This window comes from Takifugu rubripes, chromosome 7 (assembly GCF_901000725.2).
Source record: "Takifugu rubripes chromosome 7, fTakRub1.2, whole genome shotgun sequence".
In the NCBI taxonomy this organism is placed as follows: domain Eukaryota; kingdom Metazoa; phylum Chordata; class Actinopteri; order Tetraodontiformes; family Tetraodontidae; genus Takifugu; species Takifugu rubripes.
The window spans coordinates 16909179-16918550 of NC_042291.1; the positions used below are offsets into that span (position 1 = coordinate 16909179).

The 9372-nt window shown below is 53.9% G+C and overlaps 1 long non-coding RNA gene across 1 annotated transcript; it reads right to left on the bottom strand.

Moving 5' to 3' along the window:
• Positions 1 to 2988: 2988 nt before the first annotated feature.
• On the bottom strand, positions 2989 to 4786 carry LOC115250447 (uncharacterized). Its single transcript, XR_003888999.1, has 3 exons — positions 4642 to 4786; positions 4248 to 4305; positions 2989 to 3263 (listed from the first exon to the last, which is right to left on the bottom strand). It is a non-coding gene; the product is annotated as an uncharacterized lncRNA (long non-coding RNA).
• Positions 4787 to 9372: the final 4586 nt, after the last annotated feature.

Consider the following 9372-nt stretch of genomic DNA (forward strand, 5'->3'; position numbering starts at 1 on the left):
GAATAAAAGGCAGAAAACCAACAAAAAAACATTTGTTCTCACGTGTTTTCTTTTTTCTCTCTTTCCATCAAATCATCCTGGTACCAAGAGAAACTACCGACATTCCACTCATTCCTAGACTAGTAAATCCCTGCAAGATTCCTTCATTTACTGAGAATTTCACAGCCTGTTTGTATTTATGGCCCAGAAACAAAATCTCCTTGACTGATCTATTGACAAAAGGCCGTGGTTAACAGGTTAACAGGTTAACAGGTTAACAGGTTAATAGCAGAGGGTGCACTTGCTGCCTAATTCTGGTTCTATCCATGAAAATGCTGTCAGATGTTTATATGGGGGCTACTGACCAATCACTGGGAGGCAGCTGACTTAGCTTTTCTTCACAGAATCACACTTTCCTTTGATCTTTTACGAGCTGTCTCACATCACTTGTTCGTTTATGCTTCATATCAGTCTCGTCCTGTAACGAGGAGCCCGAGCAGACCGAGGTGAAGGACTCAGCCAGGGGATAGCCCTCGTCTTGCCTTACATAAGGGTGGGATCATGCCGCAGTGGCTAATTCTGATTCAGCTGAGCACAGGCTGTTCTTACGTAAGATATCTCATTGCAGGAGTGGAGGCTGTGATTTACTGCACAGGCTCATTAGCTAATGGAGCTGCAGAGGAGAGCAGCTAAATCAATAGACACAGAGCCATTTGACTTTGGATTCTGCCAGCTCGCCGTCTGCTGGCTTAATACATGAAGAAATTCATTGAGTTTCCAACTGCAGGTCCAGCTGGTCTCCTCAAAGGTCAGCGGTGTCGTTAATACCTCTGTTATGTTCTGGGTCTAACCAGGATCTTCCTCCAGATGTTTCCCAGGAATGTACCATTCCCAATGTGTTTTTGCACAGGTGAGTTTGTTCACCTGTGTATCCTGTATCAGCCCTCTGCTGCATAATTGCTAATCACTCACTCAAACCTGATTCATCTTTATCCCTCCTGGAGAACGGTTGCCTTCACTCTTAACTCGCACTTCATTTCTTGACTGTGTGATGATGATGATGAGCAGAAAGAGCAATCACACCTCAGGAACTTCACCTGAGAACGATTGACATGAGTGCTTCTGCTAACCTCTAGCATCGGTGGGAACATGCAGAGCAAACCTCAACCACTGTCCCACTAGTTTAGCATTTCTCTCTCTGTGGGCCTCTCAGATGTTTGGCAGGAAGAGAACCTTTGGAGAGGCCCTGAACCTGTGCACCCCGATGTCTCAAGAATATCCTGTAGCATCCGAGTCAAAGCTAAGACGGAGCAAACTTTCGTTTGTCCTCATCCACCACGTTGACTCCTACTCCTGGACGAAGCCTTGTTCCTCTTGTTCCTACTCCAGGCTACCAGCATTTTTCAGACCTCAGGTCTGGTTTTTAGAATTCTTAGCGTACCTTAAGGGATCCGTTTCTCTGTTTGAGAGTTGCGTCATCCCTATTCTGTATCTCTAACTCAAGATCCAGAGTACTGATGGACAGCAGAAGATTCATAACTCGGCACCATCAGTGGTTCTGGGATGCTAACAGTTGAATTCCGGATTATTGTTTGTACCTGTGGGGAAACTAAAGCGCAGAGAGAACAAACTTCCTCTAAAGCAACGAAACCCAAACAAGACCATCTCATGACACGTCTGGTTGGTGATGGAGACCAACGAGGTCCGTTAGCGCCCCCCTACAGGACATCTGAGCCATCCAGGGCGTTGCCAGGTCATGAAAAGATTCAAATGTTGAAGAAATAAAGAGCTAAACCACCAATGATGCTGGGAGTTCAGCCCTGGTCGTTTATCTGGAGGCACATCTGGCTCTGCTTCAAACAGATGTTGAAGCATTCCATCGCAGTTCTAAGCAGAACGTTGGGGTCCAGTGGACATTGAGCGTTGTTTCGCTGCACATCAAAGAACGCTTTGTTGTTTGTTCTAGTGTTACACACGGACGGCAACATGAAAGCAGTTGCGCTCCAAAGGAATCCTGTCAGGGTTCGGAGAATTCACCAGCACGTGGGAGCTCCAACGCGCCACCTTATAGGACCTTTGAGGCGTCCGCGTAAAGCCCCACGAGGAAGAGGAGCAGAGACACGGACGCACTCAAAGACAACGTAGACGTGTAACGAAAGAATCGTGAGCAGATTAAGTCCGATCCAACAGTCTGAGGCTGGATCAGCTGCAGCCTCGGGACTTTTCCTCTGTTCTGGAGAACGCCTGCACGATGATGTCACAGCTGCCTGCACGATGATGTCACAGCTGCCTGCACGATGATGTCACAGCTGCCTGCACGATGATGTCACACCTGCCTGCACGATGATGTCACAGCTGCCTGCACGATGATGTCACACCTGCCTGCACGATGATGTCACACCTGCCTGCACGATGATGTCACAGCTGCCTGCACGATGATGTCACACCTGCCTGCACGATGATGTCACAGCTGCCTGCACGATGATGTCACAGCTGCCTGCACGATGATGTCACACCTGCTTGCACGATGATGTCACAGCTGCCTGCACGATGATGTCACAGCTGCCTGCACGATGATGTCACACCTGCCTGCACGATGATGTCACAGCTGCCTGCACGATGATGTCACAGCCGTCTTCCCGACAACGTGCAGGATGCTGCACTGGTCAGATGCTGGATTACGCACAGATTCTTTGTGGGAAATGTGACACTGAGTGACGATGTGCTTCCACGACAGTGGACTCAGGACAAGAGTCACTGAGATGATCTAATGATCCTGGACCCTGAATTGAATTGAATTGAATTGAATTGAATCAGATTTATTGCCATTGTTCATGTAATACACAGTATTACACAAGCTAGGAATTTGTCTTGGTGTGACGCTGCGACATTCAACATAAAGAAGACAACACTAGAATAAGATAAATAAAATAAAATAAGACATATGTACAGTATATACATAAATGGTAAGAAATAGTGCAGGTCAATGCAGGAGTGATGTGATGCTGTTCATGGTGCTCAGTGCTGAGTCACTTGGTGTTCAGCAGCCTGATGGCAGAGGGGAAGAAGCTGTTCATGTAGCGGGAGGTTCTGGTCCGAATGGACCGTGGTCTCCTGCCTGAGGGGAGGAAACAGTCCGTGACCAGGATGGGAAGGGAGGGGGGGTCCTCATCCTGGACCCTCATCCTGGACCCTCATCCTGGGGTCGGCGGGGGCTGAGACAGCAGTGACCAATGTTGGCGTCACGGCGCCACCTGGGGGGCAGTCGAGCAGTTCGGTTGGTCCTGCTCTCGAGAGGTGGACAAAAGGGGGTAAAAGAGTGGGACAAAGGAGGTAAAAGAGTGGGACAAAAGGAGGTAAAAGAGTGGGACAAAAGGAGGTAAAAGAGTGGGACAAAAGGGGGTAAAATAGTGGGACAAAGGGGGGTAAAACAGTGGGACAAAGGGGGTAAAACAGTGGGACAAAGGGGGTAAAACAGTGGGACAAAAGGAGGTAAAAGAGTGGGACAAAAGGAGGTAAAAGAGTGGGACAAAAGGGGGTAAAAGAGTGGGACAAAAGGAGGTAAAAGAGTGGGACAAAGGGGGTAAAAGAGTGGGACAAAAGGAGGTAAAAGAGTGGGACAAAGGGGGTAAAAGAGTGGGACAGAAGGGGGTAAAAGAGTGGGACAAAAGGAGGTAAAAGAGTGGGACAAAAGGGGGTAAAAGAGTGGGACAGAAGGGGAAAGTGTTCTGTGTTTATTGCAGATAATTCCCAACCATCACATGCACACGTGCACGTCAGCACTGCTCGGAAACCCTCAGGCCTGGAACCTGAGTGGATTTTAAGGAATATTAATCATTCCTCACCACCGCGTGAACTGCACAGCGCTGCATTTCCTGTCTGCCCCTGGGGGTTACCATAGCAACACAAGAAGGGCAGATACTGTAGTTTTATATGAGAAGACATTTAAATGATATGTTCCTGTCATGACCTGAAGCACGGGCACGCTTGTGTAACTGCAAACGCTACAATGCTACAATGCAAACGCTACAATGCTAACGCTACCAGCCTAAAACAGGACTGCAGAGGACGGAGGCCCCTCCCAGGACGAGCTTGGAGCAGCAGTTTCAGATGTTTGTGCACGTGTTGCTAAACCTGAGCAACGTTCCAACGAGGACCTGGTCAGAGCAGCTTATCCACTCAAATTTTACGGAGCAGTAAAAATGTTGCGTTTATCATTTTCCCATCTTTCATTTCTTACCTGGTCACAGGAGGCTCCACCCACTCACCTGAGGGCCGTTCACAGATTTGACTCCACCTCACGTGCACGTTTGTGCTCTGAAGTACCTGCAGAAAATGCTAACTTCACCCAGAAAGATGGTCACCAGGAATTACACGCGTCCCCTTGGGCCGACCACTAGCTACAGCTTCCATGTGCAGTTGGCTAAACCTGAACCATTGTGTGTGTGTGTGTGTGTGTGTGTGTCTCTATTGATGCTTAAACCATCACATCTGTTCTGATGAGGCCCCATGACAGGCACCAAATGTAAAGCAGTCCCCAAAGATCATGTAACACAGACACACAGACGAGAGACAGATGAGAGACAGACGACCCCCCCCTCCACACACACACACACACACACACACACAGCAGGGGGGATTATGACATTACAACCACTGTACCAGCAAAAGCTGAGGCGTCAGGTCCTGAAGCTCCGTGGTGAAGACGGGAAAAAGCAGCATCAGGAAGAGAACAGAGGTGTCCCAGAGGTCTCCCAGAGGTCTCCCAGAGGTGTCCCAGAGGTGTCCCAGAGGTGTCCCAGAGGTGTCCCAGAGGTCTCCCAGAGGTCTCCCAGAGGTGTCCCAGAGGTCTCCCAGAGGTCTCCCAGAGGTGTCCCAGAGGTGTCCCAGAGGTCTCCCAGAGGTCTCCCAGAGGTGTCCCAGAGGTGTCCCAGAGGTTAGAGAAGAGGAAGTGACAGATGATAGAAATGAGTTGACCTGGGACAAGTGATGGAGAAGCCTCCCATCTCCTGGGTGGGCCGACCAGCTGGGGGAGAAGGTCTGACCAGTTTATCATGCTGCTCTGACCGAGGGGGTGAAAGGAGGGAGTGGACCGAGGGACTAGACCGAGGGACTGGACCAAGGGACTGGACCAAGGGGGTGGATCGAGGGGGTGGACCGAGGGAGTGGACCGAGGGGGTGGACCGAGGGAGTGGACCAAGGGACTGGACCAAGGGGGTGGATCGAGGGGGTGGACCGAGGGACTGGACCGAGGGGGTGAAAGGAGGGAGTGGACCGAGGGACTAGACCAAGGGACTGGACCAAGGGAGTGGACCGAGGGGGTGAAAGGAGGGAGTGGACCGAGGGACTAGACCAAGGGACTGGACCAAGGGAGTGGACCGAGGGGGTGAAAGGAGGGAGTGGACCGAGGGGGTGAAAGGAGGGAGTGGACCGAGGGGGTGGACCGAGGGACTGGACCGAGGGACTAGACCGAGGAGGTGGACCGAAGGGGTGGACCGAGGGACTAGACCGAGGGGGTGGACCGAGGGGGTGGACCAAGGGGGTGAAAGGAGGGAGTGGACCGAGGGGGTGGACTGAGGAAATGGACTGAGGGACTGGACCGAGGGGGTGGACCGAGAGTGGAGGTCCAGGGAGGCGGTCCAGGGAGGAGGCCCACGGTGGAGGTCAAGAGTGGAGGTCCAGGGAGGAGGTGCAGGGAGGCGGTCCAGGGAGGAGGTCCACGGTGGAGGTCCTGGGAGGAGGTCCAGGGAGGAGGTCCTGGGAGGAGGTCCTGGGAGGAGGTCCACGGTGGAGGTCCTGGGAGGAGGTCCTGGGAGGAGGTCCAGGGAGGAGGTCCAGGGAGGAGGTCCAGGGAGGAGGTCCACGGTGGAGGTCCTGGGAGGAGGTCCAGGGAGGAGGTCCACGGTGGAGGTCAAGAGTGGAGGTGGCCGGCAAATGTTGCCAAAAACACATCAATAGCATAAACGCTTTACGTTAAAGAAGAAAGCAGGAGTGGAGTCGAGACTCAGGAGAGGCAAAACTATCCTATCCTCGGGGGGCTAATGTTAGCATAGCACCAAGATGCTAACTCATGCTAGCATGCTAACATTGTTTCGCTGGGTCAGTATTCTAACACGTCTGACTAAAATGTGTCTCAGGTGTGTGAACATTCCAACCTGTTGGAAGCAGCTCTGGAAACACCAGAGCGATTAAATGTTCTCAAAGTGAAGTCGGTTTCTCTTTCTCCAAAGTTTTGATTTTTTTGTGACTCCAGTCAAGGTCGAACGAATGCTCAGAAAATGTAACGTGTGCAACAATAATCCCCAAATGTAGCTTTGAATTTCCAGCTCCAATAAAAACCAACCCAAGCCTCCCGGCAGCTGGGCGCAGGTCAGGTGCTGGAGGTGCCGTCGCCATCCTCACACGGCTCCTCCACGGAGAGCGAGTAGCTGTGGAGCAGACGGACCACGTGCTGCTCAGGCTAAAGCTAAAAGAAGCTACGTTTGTAAAGGCTTTATAAGCATAAATGTGAGGGAAAGGCCTCCTAATGACGCCGTTGCCGTGCTGTTACCTGCTGGGGAAAACACACCTGTGGACAGGAAGCCGAGCGTCTGTGTGTGGGGCCTCCTGCTGGGAGGGGTCTGAAGGAAGGAGACATTTCTGAGGAATCTTGTTTTCAGCCCCGAGGAGGCGAGAGGCAACAAAGAACGGGGGAGGGGAGCCGGTGCTCCCCCCCCCACACACACACACACACACACATTTGTAAAAGTGTGACACTTCTGTGTGCTGATAATCGCGCTTCAAACGCTGACAAATTGGGCAGAAAACGACACAAAATTGCCTCCAAAAGAGCCACGAATAAACATGAGGAGGCGACGCCCACGTGTGGAGACGCCTCCAACATTCCTCACATACCTGTCCCGCCCAGGGACGAGCTCGTCCTCGCTTGTGTGCTAAATGACAGGCTAGAAGAAGAAGGGGGGGGGGGGGGGGGGGGCAGAAGGGGGGGGGGGGGGGTGTTGAGGTCTTCAGGTGTGGAGCAACAGCTGTTCAGGTGAATCCAAGATGGAGGCTGCTGATCTGGGGGGACCAACATGGACCAAGAAGACCAGCAGGATCCAAACATGTTGTCCAACAAGGTGGCGCTCAGGTGTCTGAAGGTGGCGCTCAGGTGTCTGAAGGTAACGCTCAGGTGTCCGACCCCTCACTCTGAAGGTAACGCTCAGGTGTCCGACCCCTCACTCTGAAGGTGACGCTCAGGTGTCTGAAGGTGACGCTCAGGTGTCTGAAGGTAACGCTCAGGTGTCCGACCCCTCACTCTGAAGGTGACGCTCAGGTGTCTGAAGGTGACGCTCAGGTGTCTGAAGGTGACGCTCAGGTGTCTGAAGGTGGCGCTCAGGTGTCTGAAGGTGGCGCTCAGGTGTCTGAAGGTGGCGCTCAGGTGTCCGACCCCTCACTCTGAAGGTGACGCTCAGGTGTCCGACCCCTCACTCTGAAGGTGGCGCTCAGGTGTCCGACGCCTCACTCTGAAGGTGACGCTCAGGTGTCCGACGCCTCACTCTGAAGGTGGCGCTCAGGTGTCCGACGCCTCACTCTGAAGGTGGCGCTCAGGTGTCCGACCCCTCACTCTGAAGGTGACGCGCTCAGGTGTCCGACCCCTCACTCTGAAGGTGACGCGCTCAGGTGTCCGACGCCTCACTCTGAAGGTGGCGCTCAGGTGTCCGACGCCTCACTCTGAAGGTGGCGCTCAGGTGTCCGACCCCTCACTCTGAAGGTGGCGCTCAGGTGTCCGACCCCTCACTCTGAAGGTGGCGCTCAGGTGTCCGACCCCTCACTCTGAAGGTGGCGCTCAGGTGTCCGACCCCTCACTCTGAAGGTGGCGCTCAGGTGTCCGACGCCTCACTCTGAAGGTGGCGCTCAGGTGTCCGACCCCTCACTCTGAAGGTGGCGCTCAGGTGTCCGACGCCTCACTCTGAAGGTGACGCGCTCAGGTGTCCGACCCCTCACTCTGAAGGTGGCGCTCAGGTGTCCGACCCCTCACTCTGAAGGTGGCGCTCAGGTGTCCGACCCCTCACTCTGAAGGTGACGCGCTCAGGTGTCCGACGCCTCACTCTGAAGGTGGCGCTCAGGTGTCCGACCCCTCACTCTGAAGGTGACGCGCTCAGGTGTCCGACGCCTCACTCTGAAGGTGACGCGCTCAGGTGTCCGACCCCTCACTCTGAAGGTGACGCGCTCAGGTGTCCGACCCCTCACTCTGAAGGTGGCGCTCAGGTGTCCGACGCCTCACTCTGAAGGTGGCGCTCAGGTGTCCGACGCCTCACTCTGAAGGTGACGCGCTCAGGTGTCCGACGCCTCACTCTGAAGGTGGCGCTCAGGTGTCCGACCCCTCACTCTGAAGGTGGCGCTCAGGTGTCCGACGCCTCACTCTGAAGGTGACGCGCTCAGGTGCCCGACGCCTCACTCTGAAGGTGGCGCTCAGGTGTCCGACGCCTCACTCTGAAGGTGGCGCTCAGGTGTCCGACGCTACCTTTAAACCCTGTTCAACACGTGGATCCAGAGGCAATAATGGTTATTGAACCTGAGCAAAGTTAAAACTCTAGGTTTGGACGTTCACGCCAGGAGGAACTGAAGCGGACCCAGATCCTCTGGACTTTGGCTCCCTCTGCAGGAGGCCTGAAGCACTGCAGGCGTTTTCATCAAGGCTAGCGGCAACAGCGACGTGACCGGAGGTGAACGTCAACTGCTGTCGTTTGTTATTCGTCTGTAGATGGCGCTGTTGACCCGAGTGCGATGGCAACGTCATTACATCGTTGCTAAGCAACAGAACAGGCAGTTCTGGGCTTGATGCGCTTTGTGCTACTGGACCAACCTGTGTTTGATGGTGGCTGGAGACCAGAGAAGTGATGGTTGGAGCTGAAGAGCTCCAGACACAACAACCGTTTCATTTAGGAATTCACAACATGTAAACATGAAATTTGTCAGTTGCAGGAGGCAGGAAGCCGCTCCAGGAGGCAGAAAGCACCTCCAGGAGGCAGGAAGCAGCTCCAGGAGGCAGAAAGCACCTCCAGGAGGCAGGAAGCAGCTCCAGGAGGCAGAAAGCACCTCCAGGAGGCAGAAAGCACCTCCAGGAGGCAGGAAGCAGCTCCAGGAGATGCACCTCCAGGAGGCAGAAAGCACCTCCAGGAGGCAGGAAGCAGCTCCAGGAGATGCACCTCCAGGAGGCAGAAAGCACCTCCAGGAGGCAGGAAGCAGCTCCAGGAGGCAGGAAGCAGCTCCAGGAGGCAGGAAGCAGCTCCAGGAGGCAGGAAGCAGCTCCAGGAGGCAGGAAGCAGCTCCGTTAGCACCATCACAAGCATCATGTGTCAAACTGAAACACTTCATGGAACGTTGGGAAGAAACCACACCACAGCCGAC